Source organism: Chiloscyllium punctatum, chromosome 30, assembly GCF_047496795.1.
Source record: "Chiloscyllium punctatum isolate Juve2018m chromosome 30, sChiPun1.3, whole genome shotgun sequence".
Lineage (NCBI taxonomy): Eukaryota > Metazoa > Chordata > Chondrichthyes > Orectolobiformes > Hemiscylliidae > Chiloscyllium > Chiloscyllium punctatum.
The window spans coordinates 5,482,989-5,499,395 of record NC_092768.1 but is presented as its reverse complement, the minus strand read 5'-3'; positions in this window follow the sequence as shown (position 1 = coordinate 5,499,395).

The following is a 16,407-nucleotide window of genomic DNA, read 5'->3' as shown; positions in this document are numbered from 1 at the left end:
CTATCTCTCTGTCTGTGTCAGTGACATTATAAACACAGCAGGAAGATTCTCTCTGGTCTGTTTCTCTCTGTGTCAGTGACATTATAAAAACAGAAGGAAGATTCCCTCTGGTTTTTCTCTCTCGGTACCAATGAAATTATAATCGCAGCAGGATGATTCCCTCTGGTCTCTCTCTCTCTCTGTCAGTGACCTTATAAACACAGCAGGAAGATTCCCTCTGGTTTCTCTCTCTGTGTCTGTGTCAGTGACATTATAAACACAGCAGGAAGATTCCTCTGGTTTCTCTCTCTCTCGGTGTCAGTGACATTATAAATACAGCAGGAAGATTCCCTCTGGTTTCTCTCTCTGTGTCTGTGTCAGTGACATTATAAACACAGCAGGAAGATTCCCTCTGGTCACTCTCTCTCTCTCTCTGGGTCAGTGACATTATAATCACAGCAAGAAGAGTCCCTCTGGTTTCTCTCTCCCTCTCTGTGTCAGTGACTTTATGTACACAGCAGGAGGATTCCCTCTGGTCTCTGTGTGTGTGTGTGTGTGTGTGTGTGTGTCAGTGACGTTATAAACCCAGCAGGAATATTCCGTCAGGTTCTCTGTCTCTCTCTGTATGTGTCAGTGACATTATAAACACAGCATGTAGATCCCGTCTGGTCACTCTCTCTGTGTCTGTGACTTTATAAACACAGCAGGAAGATTCCCTCTGGTCTCTCTCTGTCAGTGACATTATAAACACAGCAGGAAGATTCCCTCTGGTTTCTCTCTCTCTCGGTGTCAGTGAAATTATACACACAGCAGGAAGATTCCCTCTGGTCTCTCTCTCTCTCTCTCTCTCTATGTCAGTGACATTAAAAACACAGCAGGAATATTCCCTCTGGTCTCTCCCTCTCTCTGTCTGTGTCAGTGACATGATAAACACAGGAGGAAGATTCCCTCTGGTCTCTCTCTCTCTCTCTCTCTCTCTCTCGCTCTGTGTCAGTGACATTAAAAATACAGCAGGAACATTCTCTCTGGTCTCTCCCTCTCTCTGTCTGTGTCAGTGACATTATAAACACAGCAGGAAGATTCCCTCTGGTTTCGCTCTCTCTCTCGGTGTCAGTGACATTATACACACAGCAGGAAGATTCCCTCTGGACTCTCTCTGTGTCAGTGACATTATAAACACAGCAGGAAGATTCCCTCTGGATTCTCTCTGTTAGTGACATTATAAACACAGGAGGAAGATTCCCTCTCGTCTCTCTCCCTCTTTGTGTCAGTGACATTACAAACACAGCAGGAAGACTCTTTCTAGTCTCTCTCTCTCTCTCTCGGTTAGTGACATTATAAACACAGTGGGAAGATTCCCTCTGGTCTCCCTCTCTCTCTGTCGGTGTCAGTGACATTACAAACACAGCAGGAAAATTCCCTCTGGTTTCTCTCTCTCTCTCACGGTGTCAGTGAAATTACAAACAATTAGCAAAATGAGTCCCTCTGGTCATCTCTCTCTCTCTCTGTGTCAGTGACATGATAAACACAGGAGGAAGCTTCCCTCTGATGTCTCTCTGTGTCAGTGACATAAACACCAGGAAGATTCCCTCTGGTCTCTCTCTCTCTCTGTTAGTGACATTATAAACAGAGTAGAAAGATTCCCTCTGGTCTCTCTATCTCTCTGTCTGTGTCAGTGACATTATAATCACAGCAGGAAGATTTCCTCTGGTCTCTCTCTCTCTGTTAGTGACACTATAAACAGAGTAGAAAGATTCCCTCTGGTCTCTCTCTCTCTCTCTCTGTCAGTGACATTATACACACAGCAATATGAGTCCCTCTGGTCGTCTCTCTCTCTCTCTGTGTCAGTGACATGATAAACACAGGAGGAAGATTCCCTCTGATCTCTCTCTGTGTCAGTGACATTATAAACACAGCAGGAAAATTCCCTCTGGTTTCTCTCTCTCTCTCACGGTGTCAGTGAAATTACAAACACATCAGGAAGGTTCCCTCTGGTCTCTCTCTGTCAGTGACATTATAAACACAGCAGGAAGATTCTCTCTGGTCTGTTTCTCTCTGTGTCAGTGACATTATAAAAACAGAAGGAAGATTCCCTCTGGTTTTTCTCTCTCGGTATCAATGAAATTATAATCGCAGCAGGATGATTCCCTCTGGTCTCTCTCTCTGTGTCAGTATCAGTGACATTATAAACACAGCAGGAAGATTCCCTCTGGTTTCTCTCTCTCTCGGTGTCAGTGACATTATAAATACAGCAGGAAGATTCCCTCTGGTTTCTCTCTCTGTGTCTGTGTCAGTGACATTATAAATACAGCAGGAAGATTCCCTCTGGTTTCTCTCTCTGTGTCTGTGTCAGTGACATTATAAACACAGCAGGATGATTCCCTCTGGTCTCTCTCTGTCAGTGACATTATAAACACAGCAGGAAGATTCCCTCTGGTTTCTCTCTCTCTCTCTGTCAGTGACATTATAAACACAGCAGGAAGATTCCCTCTGGTCACTCTCTCTCTCTCTCTGGGTCAGTGACATTATAAACACAGCAAGAAGATTCCCTCTGGTTTCTCTCTCCCTCTCTGTGTCAGTGACTTTATAAACACAGCAGGAGGATTCCCTCTGGTCTCTCTCTCTCTGTGTGTGTGTGTGTGTCAGTGACGTTATAAACCCAGCAGGAATATTCCGTCAGGTTCTCTGTCTCTCTCTGTATGTGTCAGTGACATTATAAACACAGCATGTAGATCCCTTCTGGTCTCTCTCTCTGTGTCTGTGACCTTATAAACACAGCAGGAAGATTCCCTCTAGTCTCTCTCTCGCTCTCTGTGTCAGTGACATTATAAACAAAGCAGGAAGATTCCCTCTGGTCTCTGTCTGTGTCAGTGACATTATACACACAGCAGGAAGATTCCCTCTGGTCTCTGTCTGTGTCAGTGACATTATAAACACAGCAGGAAGATTCCCTCTGGTCACTCTCTCTCTCTGTCTGTGACATTATAAACACAGCAGGAAGATTTCCTCTGGTCACTCTCTCTCTCTCTGTGTCAGTGACATTATAAACACAGCAGGAAGATTCCTTCTGGTCTCTCTCTGTGTCAGTAACATTAAAAACACAGCAGGAATATTCCCTCTGGTCTCTCCCTCTCTCTGTCTGTGTCAGTGACATTATAAACACAGCAGGAAGATTCCCTCTGGTTTCGCTCTCTCTCTCGGTGTCAGTGAAATTATAAAAACAGCAGGAAGATTCCCTCTGGTCTCTGACTGTGTCAGTGACATTATAAACACAGCAGGAAGATTCCCTCTGGTCTATCTCTCGCTCTCTGTGTCAGTGACATTATAAACACAGCAGGAAGATTCCCTCTGGTCTCTCTCTGTGTCAGTGACATTATGAACACAGCAGGAAGATTCCCTCTGGTCTCTCTTTGTGTCAGTGACATTATACACACAGCAGGAAGATTCCCTCTGGACTCTCTCTGTGTCAGTGACATTATAAACACAGGAGGAAGATTCCCTCTCGTCTCTCTCCCTCTCTGTGTCAGTGACATTACAAACACAGCAGGAAGACTCTTTCTAGTCTCTCTCTCTCTCGGTTAGTGACATTATAAACACAGTAGAAAGATTCCCTCTGGTCTCTCTCTCTCTCTGTCTGTGTCAGAGACATTATTAACACAGCAGGAAGATTCCCTCTGGTCTCTATTTCTCTCTGTCTGTGTCAGTGACATTATAAACACAGCAGGTAGATCCCTTCTGGTCACTCTCTCTGTGTCTGTGACCTTATAAACACAGGAGGAAGATTCCCTCTGGTCTCTCTCTCTCTCTCTGTCAGTGACATTATACACACAGCAGGAAGATTCCCTCTGGTCTCTCTCTCTCTCTCTCTCTCTCTCTCTCTATGTCAGTGACATTAAAAACACAGCAGAAATATTCCCTCTGGTCTCTCCCTCTCTCTGTCTGTGTCAGTGACTTTATAAACACAGCAGGAAGATTCCCTCTGGTCTCTCCCTCTCTCTGTCTGTATCAGTGACATTATAAACACAGCAGGAAGATTCCCTCTGGTCTCTCTCTCTCTCTCTCTCTCGCTCTGTGTCAGTGACATTAAAAACACAGCAGGAATATTCCCTCTGGTCTCTCCCTCTCTCTGTCTGTGTCAGTGACATTATAAACACAGCAGGAAGATTCCCTCTGGTTTCGCTCTCTCTCTCGGTGTCAGTGACATTATACACACAGAAGGAAGATTCCCTCTGGACTCTCTCTGTGTCAGTGACATTATAAACACAGCAGGAAGATTCCCTCTGGATTCTCTCTGTTAGTGACATTATAAACACAGGAGGAAGATTCCCTCTCGTCTCTCTCCCTCTTTGTGTCAGTGACATTACAAACACAGCAGGAAGACTCTTTCTAGTCTCTCTCTCTCGGTTAGTGACATTATAAACACAGTGGGAAGATTCCCTCTGGTCTCCCTCACTCTCTGTCGGTGTCAGTGACATTATAAACACAGCAGGAAAATTCCCTCTGGTTTCTCTCTCTCTCTCATGGTGTCAGTGAAATTACAAACAATTAGCAAAATGAGTCCCTCTGGTCATCTCTCTCTCTCTCTGTGTCAGTGACATGATAAACACAGGAGGAAGATTCCCTCTGATATCTCTCTGTGTCAGTGACATAAACACCAGGAAGATTCCCTCTGGTCTCTCTCTCTCTCTGTTAGTGACATTATAAACAGAGTAGAAAGATTCCCTCTGGTCTCTCTATCTCTCTGTCTGTGTCAGTGACATTATAATCACAGCAGGAAGATTTCCTCTGGTCTCTCTCTCTCTGTTAGTGACACTATAAACAGAGTAGAAAGATTCCCTCTGGTCTCTCTCTCTCTCTCTCTGTCAGTGACATTATACACACAGCAAAATGAGTCCCTCTGGTCATCTCTCTCTCTCTCTGTGTCAGTGACATGATAAACACAGGAGGAAGATTCCCTCTGATCTCTCTCTGTGTCAGTGACATTATAAACACAGTAGGAAGATTCCCTCTGGTCTCCCTCTCTCTCTGTCGGTGTCAGTGACATTATAATCACAGCAGGAAAATTCCCTCTGGTTTCTCTCTTTCTCTCACGGTGTCAGTGAAATTACAAACTCATTCAGGAAGGTTCCCTCTGGTCTCTCTCTGTCAGTGACATTATAAACACAGCAGGAAGATTCCCTCTGGTCAGTCTCTCTCTGTCAGTGACATTATAAGCACAGCAGGAAGATTCTCTCTGGTCTGTTTCTCTCTGTGTCAGTGACATTATAAAAACAGAAGGAAGATTCCCTCTGGTTTTTCTCTCTCGGTATCAATGAAATTATAATCGCAGCAGGATGATTCCCTCTGGTCTCTCTCTCTCTCTGTCAGTGACCTTATAAACACAGCAGGAAGATTCCCTCTGGTTTCTCTCTCTGTGTCGGTGTCAGTGACATTATAAACACATCAGGAAGATTCCCTCTGGTTTCTCTCTCTCTCGGTGTCAGTGACATTATAAACACAGCAGGAAGATTCCCTCTGGTCTCTCTCTCTCTCTCTCTCTCTCTCTCTGTGTCAGTGACATTATAAACACAGCAGGAAGATTCCCTCTGGTCTCTGTCTCTCTCTGTCTGTGTCAGTGACATTATAAACACAGCAGGTAGATCCCTTCTGGTCTCTCTCTCTCTGTGTCAGTGACATTACAAACACAGCAGGAAAATTCCCTCTGGTTTCTCTCTCTGTGTCTGTGTCAGTGACATTATAAACACAGCAGGAAGATTCCCTCTGGTCTCTGTCTCTCTCTCTCGGTGTCAGTGAAATTATAAACACAGCAGGAAGATTCCCTCTGGACTCTCTCTGTGTCAGTGACATTATAAACACAGCAGGAAGATTTCCTCTGGATTCTCTCTGTCAGTGACATTATAAACACAGGAGGAAGATTCCCTCTCGTCTCTCTCCCTCTCTGTGTCAGTGACATTACAAACACAGCAGGAAGACACTTTCTAGTCTCTCTCTCTCGGTTAGTGACATTATAAACACAGTGGGAAGATTCCCTCTGGTCTCCCTCTATCTCTCACGGTGTCAGTGAAATTACAAACAATTAGCAAAATGAATCCCTCTGGTCATCTCTCTCTCTCTCTGTGTCAGTGACATGATAAACACAGGACGAAGATTCCCTCTGATGTCTCTCTGTGTCAGTGACATAAACACCAGGAAGATTCCCTCTGGTCTCTGTCTCTCTCTCTCGGTGTCAGTGAAATTATAAACACAGCAGGAAGATTCCCTCTGGACTCTCTCTGTGTCAGTGACATTATAAACACAGCAGGAAGATTCCCTCTGGTCTCTCTCTCTCTCTCTCTGTCAGTGAAATTATAAACACAGCAGGAAGATTCCCTCTGGTCTCTCTCTCTCTGTTAGTGACATTATAAACACAGGAGGAAGATTCCCTCTCGTCTCTCTCCCTCTCTGTGTCAGTGACATTACAAACACAGCAGGAAGACTCTTTCTAGTCTCTCTCTCTCGGTTAGTGACATTATAAACACAGTAGAAAGATTCCCTCTGGTCTCTCTCTCTCTCTGCCTGTGTCAGTGACATTATAATCACAGCAGGAAGATACTCTCTGGTCTGTATTTCTCTCTGTCTGTGTCAGTGACATTATAAACACAGCAGGAAGATTCCCTCTGGTCAGTCTCTCTCTGTGTCAGTGACATTATAAAAACAGAAGGAAGATTCCCTCTGGTTTTTCTCTCTCGGTACCAATGAAATTATAATCGCAGCAGGATGATTCCCTCTGGTCTCTCTCTCTCTCTGTCAGTGACCTTATAAACACAGCAGGAAGATTCCCTCTGGTTTCTCTCTCTGTGTCTGTGTCAGTGACATTATAAACACAGCAGGAAGATTCCTCTGGTTTCTCTCTCTCTCGGTGTCAGTGACATGATAAATACAGCAGGAAGATTCCCTCTGGTTTCTCTCTCTGTGTCTGTGTCAGTGACATTATAAACACAGCAGGAAGATTCCCTCTGGTTTCTCTCTCTCTCAGTGTCAGTGAAATTATAAACACAGCAGGATGATTCCCTCTGGTATCTCTCTGTCAGTGACATTATAAACACAGCAGGAAGATTCCCTCTGGTTTCTCTCTCTCCCTCTGTCAGTGACATTATAAACACAGCAGGAAGATTCCCTCTGGTCACTCTCTCTCTCTCTCTGGGTCAGTGACATTATAATCACAGCAAGAAGAGTCCCTCTGGTTTCTCTCTCCCTCTCTGTGTCAGTGACTTTATGAACACAGCAGGAGGATTCCCTCTGGTCTCTGTGTGTGCGTGTGTGTGTGTCAGTGACGTTATAAACCCAGCAGGAATATTCCGTCAGGTTCTCTGTCTCTCTCTGTATGTGTCAGTGACATTATAAACACAGCATGTAGATCCCTTCTGGTCACTCTCTCTGTGTCTGTGACCTTATAAACACAGCAGGAAGATTCCCTCTGGTCCCTCTCTGTCAGTGACATTATAAACACAGCAGGAAGATTCCCTCTGGTTTCTCTCTCTCTCGGTGTCAGTGAAATTATACACACAGCAGGAAGATTCCCTCTGGTCTCTCTCTCTCTCTCTCTCTCTCTCTCTCTATGTCAGTGACATTAAAAACACAGCAGGAATATTCCCTCTGGTCTCTCCCTCTCTCTGTCTGTGTCAGTGACATGATAAACACAGGAGGAAGATTCCCTCTGGTCTCTCTCTCTCTCTCTCTCTCTCGCTCTGTGTCAGTGACATTAAAAATACAGCAGGAATATTCCCTCTGGTCTCTCTCTCTCTCTCTCTCTCTCGCTCTGTGTCAGTGACATTATAAACACAGCAGGAAGATTCCCTCTGGTTTCGCTCTCTCTCTCGGTGTCAGTGACATTATACACACAGCAGGAAGATTCCCTCTGGACTCTCTCTGTGTCAGTGACATTATAAACACAGCAGGAAGATTCCCTCTGGATTCTCTCTGTTAGTGACATTATAAACACAGGAGGAAGATTCCCTCTCGTCTCTCTCCCTCTTTGTGTCAGTGACATTACAAACACAGCAGGAAGACTCTTTCTAGTCTCTCTCTCTCTCTCTCGGTTAGTGACATTATAAACACAGTGGGAAGATTCCCTCTGGTCTCCCTCTCTCTCTGTCGGTGTCAGTGACATTATAAACACAGCAGGAAAATTCCCTCTGGTTTCTCTCTCTCTCTCACGGTGTCAGTGAAATTACAAACAATTAGCAAAATGAGTCCCTCTGGTCATCTCTCTCTCTCTCTGTGTCAGTGACATGATAAACACAGGAGGAAGCTTCCCTCTGATGTCTCTCTGTGTCAGTGACATAAACACCAGGAAGATTCCCTCTGGTCTCTCTCTCTCTCTGTTAGTGACATTATAAACAGAGTAGAAAGATTCCCTCTGGTCTCTCTATCTCTCTGTCTGTGTCAGTGACATTATAATCACAGCAGGAAGATTTCCTCTGGTCTCTCTCTCTCTGTTAGTGACACTATAAACAGAGTAGAAAGATTCCCTCTGGTCTCTCTCTCTCTCTCTCTCTGTCAGTGACATTATACACACAGCAATATGAGTCCCTCTGGTCATCTCTCTCTCTCTCTGTGTCAGTGACATGATAAACACAGGAGGAAGATTCCCTCTGATCTCTCTCTGTGTCAGTGACATTATAAACACAGCAGGAAAATTCCCTCTGGTTTCTCTCTCTCTCTCACGGTGTCAGTGAAATTACAAACACATCAGGAAGGTTCCCTCTGGTCTCTCTCTGTCAGTGACATTATAAACACAGCAGGAAGATTCCCTCTGGTCAGTCTCTCTCTGTCAGTGACATTATAAACACAGCAGGAAGATTCTCTCTGGTCTGTTTCTCTCTGTGTCAGTGACATTATAAAAACAGAAGGAAGATTCCCTCTGGTTTTTCTCTCTCGGTATCAATGAAATTATAATCGCAGCAGGATGATTCCCTCTGGTCTCTCTCTGTGTCAGTGTCAGTGACATTATAAACACAGCAGGAAGATTCCCTCTGGTTTCTCTCTCTCTCGGTGTCAGTGACATTATAAACACAGCAGGAAGATTCCCTCTGGTTTCTCTCTCTGTGTCAGTATCAGTGACATTATAAACACAGCAGGAAGATTCCCTCTGGTTTCTCTCTCTCTCGGTGTCAGTGACATTATAAATACAGCAGGAAGATTCCCTCTGGTTTCTCTCTCTGTGTCTGTGTCAGTGACATTATAAATACAGCAGGAAGATTCCCTCTGGTTTCTCTCTCTGTGTCTGTGTCAGTGACATTATAAACACAGCAGGATGATTCCCTCTGGTCTCTCTCTGTCAGTGACATTATAAACACAGCAGGAAGATTCCCTCTGGTTTCTCTCTCTCTCTCTGTCAGTGACATTATAAACACAGCAGGAAGATTCCCTCTGGTCACTCTCTCTCTCTCTCTGGGTCAGTGACATTATAAACACAGCAAGAAGATTCCCTCTGGTTTCTCTCTCCCTCTCTGTGTCAGTGACTTTATAAACACAGCAGGAGGATTCCCTCTGGTCTCTCTCTCTCTCTCTCTGTGTGTGTGTCAGTGACGTTATAAACCCAGCAGGAATATTCCGTCAGGTTCTCTGTCTCTCTCTGTATGTGTCAGTGACATTATAAACACAGCATGTAGATCCCTTCTGGTCTCTCTCTCTGTGTCTGTGACCTTATAAACACAGCAGGAAGATTCCCTCTAGTCTCTCTCTCGCTCTCTGTGTCAGTGACATTATAAACAAAGCAGGAAGATTCCCTCTGGTCTCTGTCTGTGTCAGTGACATTATACACACAGCAGGAAGATTCCCTCTGGTCTCTGTCTGTGTCAGTGACATTATAAACACAGCAGGAAGATTCCCTCTGGTCTCTCTCTCTCTCTCTGTGTCAGTGACATTATAAACACAGCAGGAAGATTCCCTCTGGTCTCTCTCTGTGTCAGTGACATTAAAAACACAGCAGGAAGATTCCCTCTGGTCACTCTCTCTCTCTCTCTCTGGGTCAGTGACATTATAAACACAGCAAGAAGATTCCCTCTGGTTTCTCTCTCCCTCTCTGTGTCAGTGACTTTATAAACACAGCAGGAGGATTCCCTCTGGTCACTCTCTCTCTCTCTCTGTGTCAGTGACATGATAAACACAGGAGGAAGATTCCCTCTGATCTCTCTCTGTGTCAGTGACATTATAAACACAGCAGGAAAATTCCCTCTGGTTTCTCTCTCTCTCTCACGGTGTCAGTGAAATTACAAACACATCAGGAAGGTTCCCTCTGGTCTCTCTCTGTCAGTGACATTATAAACACAGCAGGAAGATTCCCTCTGGTTTCTCTCTCTCTCGGTGTCAGTGACATTATAAACACAGCAGGAAGATTCCCTCTGGTTTCTCTCTCTGTGTCAGTATCAGTGACATTATAAACACAGCAGGAAGATTCCCTCTGGTTTCTCTCTCTCTCGGTGTCAGTGACATTATAAATACAGCAGGAAGATTCCCTCTGGTTTCTCTCTCTGTGTCTGTGTCAGTGACATTATAAATACAGCAGGAAGATTCCCTCTGGTTTCTCTCTCTGTGTCTGTGTCAGTGACATTATAAACACAGCAGGATGATTCCCTCTGGTCTCTCTCTGTCAGTGACATTATAAACACAGCAGGAAGATTCCCTCTGGTTTCTCTCTCTCTCTCTGTCAGTGACATTATAAACACAGCAGGAAGATTCCCTCTGGTCACTCTCTCTCTCTCTCTGGGTCAGTGACATTATAAACACAGCAAGAAGATTCCCTCTGGTTTCTCTCTCCCTCTCTGTGTCAGTGACTTTATAAACACAGCAGGAGGATTCCCTCTGGTCTCTCTCTCTCTCTCTCTGTGTGTGTGTCAGTGACGTTATAAACCCAGCAGGAATATTCCGTCAGGTTCTCTGTCTCTCTCTGTATGTGTCAGTGACATTATAAACACAGCATGTAGATCCCTTCTGGTCTCTCTCTCTGTGTCTGTGACCTTATAAACACAGCAGGAAGATTCCCTCTAGTCTCTCTCTCGCTCTCTGTGTCAGTGACATTATAAACAAAGCAGGAAGATTCCCTCTGGTCTCTGTCTGTGTCAGTGACATTATACACACAACAGGAAGATTCCCTCTGGTCTCTGTCTGTGTCAGTGACATTATAAACACAGCAGGAAGATTCCCTCTGGTCTCTCTCTCTCTCTCTGTGTCAGTGACATTATAAACACAGCAGGAAGATTCCCTCTGGTCTCTCTCTGTGTCAGTGACATTAAAAACACAGCAGGAAGATTCCCTCTGGTCACTCTCTCTCTCTCTCTGGGTCAGTGACATTATAAACACAGCAAGAAGATTCCCTCTGGTTTCTCTCTCCCTCTCTGTGTCAGTGACTTTATAAACACAGCAGGAGGATTCCCTCTGGTCACTCTCTCTCTCTCTCTGTGTCAGTGACATGATAAACACAGGAGGAAGATTCCCTCTGATCTCTCTCTGTGTCAGTGACATTATAAACACAGCAGGAAAATTCCCTCTGGTTTCTCTCTCTCTCTCACGGTGTCAGTGAAATTACAAACACATCAGGAAGGTTCCCTCTGGTCTCTCTCTGTCAGTGACATTATAAACACAGCAGGAAGATTCCCTCTGGTCAGTCTCTCTCTGTCAGTGACATTATAAACACAGCAGGAAGATTCTCTCTGGTCTGTTTCTCTCTGTGTCAGTGACATTATAAAAACAGAAGGAAGATTCCCTCTGGTTTTTCTCTCTCGGTATCAATGAAATTATAATCGCAGCAGGATGATTCCCTCTGGTCTCTCTCTGTGTCAGTGTCAGTGACATTATAAACACAGCAGGAAGATTCCCTCTGGTTTCTCTCTCTCTCGGTGTCAGTGACATTATAAACACAGCAGGAAGATTCCCTCTGGTTTCTCTCTCTGTGTCAGTATCAGTGACATTATAAACACAGCAGGAAGATTCCCTCTGGTTTCTCTCTCTCTCGGTGTCAGTGACATTATAAATACAGCAGGAAGATTCCCTCTGGTTTCTCTCTCTGTGTCTGTGTCAGTGACATTATAAATACAGCAGGAAGATTCCCTCTGGTTTCTCTCTCTGTGTCTGTGTCAGTGACATTATAAACACAGCAGGATGATTCCCTCTGGTCTCTCTCTGTCAGTGACATTATAAACACAGCAGGAAGATTCCCTCTGGTTTCTCTCTCTCTCTCTGTCAGTGACATTATAAACACAGCAGGAAGATTCCCTCTGGTCACTCTCTCTCTCTCTCTGGGTCAGTGACATTATAAACACAGCAAGAAGATTCCCTCTGGTTTCTCTCTCCCTCTCTGTGTCAGTGACTTTATAAACACAGCAGGAGGATTCCCTCTGGTCTCTCTCTCTCTCTCTCTGTGTGTGTGTCAGTGACGTTATAAACCCAGCAGGAATATTCCGTCAGGTTCTCTGTCTCTCTCTGTATGTGTCAGTGACATTATAAACACAGCATGTAGATCCCTTCTGGTCTCTCTCTCTGTGTCTGTGACCTTATAAACACAGCAGGAAGATTCCCTCTAGTCTCTCTCTCGCTCTCTGTGTCAGTGACATTATAAACAAAGCAGGAAGATTCCCTCTGGTCTCTGTCTGTGTCAGTGACATTATACACACAGCAGGAAGATTCCCTCTGGTCTCTGTCTGTGTCAGTGACATTATAAACACAGCAGGAAGATTCCCTCTGGTCTCTCTCTCTCTCTCTGTGTCAGTGACATTATAAACACAGCAGGAAGATTCCCTCTGGTCTCTCTCTGTGTCAGTGACATTAAAAACACAGCAGGAATATTCCCTCTGGTCTCTCCCTCTCTCTGTCTGTGTCAGTGACATTATAAACACAGCAGGAAGATTCCCTCTGGTTTCGCTCTCTCTCTCGGTGTCAGGGAAATTATAAAAACAGCAGGAAGATTCCCTCTGGTCTCTGACTGTGTCAGTGACATTATAAACACAGCAGGAAGATTCCCTCTGGTCTCTCTCTCGCTCTCTGTGTCAGTGACATTATAAAAACAGCAGGAAGATTCCCTCTGGTCTCTCTCTGTGTCAGTGACATTATAAACACAGCAGGAAGATTCCCTCTGGACTCTCTCTGTGTCAGTGACATTACAACACAGGAGGAAGATTCCCTCTCGTCTCTCTCCCTCTCTGTGTCAGTGACATTACAAACACAGCAGGAAGACTCTTTCTAGTCTCTCTCTCTCTCGGTTAGTGACATTATAAACACAGTAGAAAGATTCCCTCTGGTCTCTCTCTCTCTCTGTCTGTGTCAGTGACATTATAAACACAGCAGGAAGATTCCCTCTGGTCTCTATTTCTCTCTGTCTGTGTCAGTGACATTATAAACACAGCAGGTAGATCCCTTCTGGTCACTCTCTCTGTGTCTGTGACCTTATAAACACAGGAGGAAGATTCCCTCTGGTCTCTCTCTCTCTCTCTCTCTCTCTCTCTGTCAGTGACATTATACACACAGCAGGAAGATTCCCTCTGGTCTCTCTCTCTCTCTCTCTCTCTCTCTATGTCAGTGACATTAAAAACACAGCAGGAATATTCCCTCTGGTCTCTCCCTCTCTCTGTCTGTGTCAGTGACTTTATAAACACAGCAGGAAGATTCCCTCTGGTCTCTCCCTCTCTCTGTCTGTATCAGTGACATTATAAACACAGCAGGAAGATTCCCTCTGGTCTCTCTCTCTCTCTCTCTCTCGCTCTGTGTCAGTGACATTAAAAACACAGCAGGAATATTCCCTCTGGTCTCTCCCTCTCTCTAGTCTGTGTCAGTGACATTATAAACACAGCAGGAAGATTCCCTCTGGTTTCGCTCTCTCTCTCGGTGTCAGTGACATTATACACACAGCAGGAAGATTCCCTCTGGACTCTCTCTGTGTCAGTGACATTATAAACACAGCAGGAAGATTCCCTCTGGATTCTCTCTGTTAGTGACATTATAAACACAGGAGGAAGATTCCCTCTCGTCTCTCTCCCTCTTTGTGTCAGTGACATTACAAACACAGCAGGAAGACTCTTTCTAGTCTCTCTCTCTCGGTTAGTGACATTATAAACACAGTGGGAAGATTCCCTCTGGTCTCCCTCACTCTCTGTCGGTGTCAGTGACATTATAAACACAGCAGGAAAATTCCCTCTGGTTTCTCTCTCTCTCTCACGGTGTCAGTGAAATTACAAACAATTAGCAAAATGAGTCCCTCTGGTCATCTCTCTCTCTCTCTGTGTCAGTGACATGATAAACACAGGAGGAAGATTCCCTCTTATATCTCTCTGTGTCAGTGACATAAACACCAGGAAGATTCCCTCTGGTCTCTCTCTCTCTCTGTTAGTGACATTATAAACAGAGTAGAAAGATTCCCTCTGGTCTCTCTATCTCTCTGTCTGTGTCAGTGACATTATAATCACAGCAGGAAGATTTCCTCTGGTCTCTCTCTCTCTGTTAGTGACACTATAAACAGAGTAGAAAGATTCCCTCTGGTCTCTCTCTCTCTCTCTCTGTCAGTGACATTATACACACAGCAAAATGAGTCCCTCTGGTCATCTCTCTCTCTCTCTGTGTCAGTGACATGATAAACACAGTAGGAAGATTCCCTCTGGTCTCCCTCTCTCTCTGTCGGTGTCAGTGACATTATAAACACAGCAGGAAAATTCCCTCTGGTTTCTCTCTCTCTCTCACGGTGTCAGTGAAATTACAAACTCATTCAGGAAGGTTCCCTCTGGTCTCTCTCTGTCAGTGACTTTATAAACACAGCAGGAAGATTCCCTCTGGTCTCTCCCTCTCTCTGTCTGTATCAGTGACATTATAAACACAGCAGGAAGATTCCCTCTGGTCTCTCTCTCTCTCTCTCTCTCGCTCTGTGTCAGTGACATTAAAAACACAGCAGGAATATTCCCTCTGGTCTCTCCCTCTCTCTAGTCTGTGTCAGTGACATTATAAACACAGCAGGAAGATTCCCTCTGGTTTCGCTCTCTCTCTCGGTGTCAGTGACATTATACACACAGCAGGAAGATTCCCTCTGGACTCTCTCTGTGTCAGTGACATTATAAACACAGCAGGAAGATTCCCTCTGGATTCTCTCTGTTAGTGACATTATAAACACAGGAGGAAGATTCCCTCTCGTCTCTCTCCCTCTTTGTGTCAGTGACATTACAAACACAGCAGGAAGACTCTTTCTAGTCTCTCTCTCTCGGTTAGTGACATTATAAACACAGTGGGAAGATTCCCTCTGGTCTCCCTCACTCTCTGTCGGTGTCAGTGACATTATAAACACAGCAGGAAAATTCCCTCTGGTTTCTCTCTCTCTCCCACGGTGTCAGTGAAATTACAAACAATTAGCAAAATGAGTCCCTCTGGTCATCTCTCTCTCTCTCTTTGTGTCAGTGACATGATAAACACAGGAGGAAGATTCCCTCTTATATCTCTCTGTGTCAGTGACATAAACACCAGGAAGATTCCCTCTGGTCTCTCTCTCTCTCTGTTAGTGACATTATAAACAGAGTAGAAAGATTCCCTCTGGCCTCTCTATCTCTCTGTCTGTGTCAGTGACATTATAATCACAGCAGGAAGATTTCCTCTGGTCTCTCTCTCTCTGTTAGTGACACTATAAACAGAGTAGAAAGATTCCCTCTGGTCTCTCTCTCTCTCTCTCTGTCAGTGACATTACACACACAGCAAAATGAGTCCCTCTGGTCATCTCTCTCTCTCTCTGTGTCAGTGACATGATAAACACAGTAGGAAGATTCCCTCTGGTCTCCCTCTCTCTCTGTCGGTGTCAGTGACATTATAAACACAGCAGGAAAATTCCCTCTGGTTTCTCTCTCTCTCTCACGGTGTCAGTGAAATTACAAACTCATTCAGGAAGGTTCCCTCTGGTCTCTCTCTGTCAGTGACATTATAAACACAGCAGGAAGATTCCCTCTGGTCAGTCTCTCTCTGTCAGTGACATTATAAGCACAGCAGGAAGATTCTCTCTGGTCTGTTTCTCTCTGTGTCAGTGACATTATAAAAACAGAAGGAAGATTCCCTCTGGTTTTTCTCTCTCGGTATCAATGAAATTATAATCGCAGCAGGATGATTCCCTCTGGTCTCTCTCTCTCTCTCTGTCAGTGACCTTATAAACACAGCAGGAAGATTCCCTCTGGTTTCTCTCTCTGTGTCGGTGTCAGTGACATTATAAACACAGCAGGAAGATTCCCTCTGGTTTCTCTCTCTCTCGGTGTCAGTGACATTATAAACACAGCAGGAAGATTCCCTCTGGTCTCTCTCTCTCTCTCTCTCTCTCTGTGTCAGTGACATTATAAACACAGCAGGAAGATTCCCTCTGGTCTCTGTCTCTCTCTGTCTGTGTCAGTGACATTATAAACACAGCAGGTAGATCCCTTCTGGTCTCTCTCT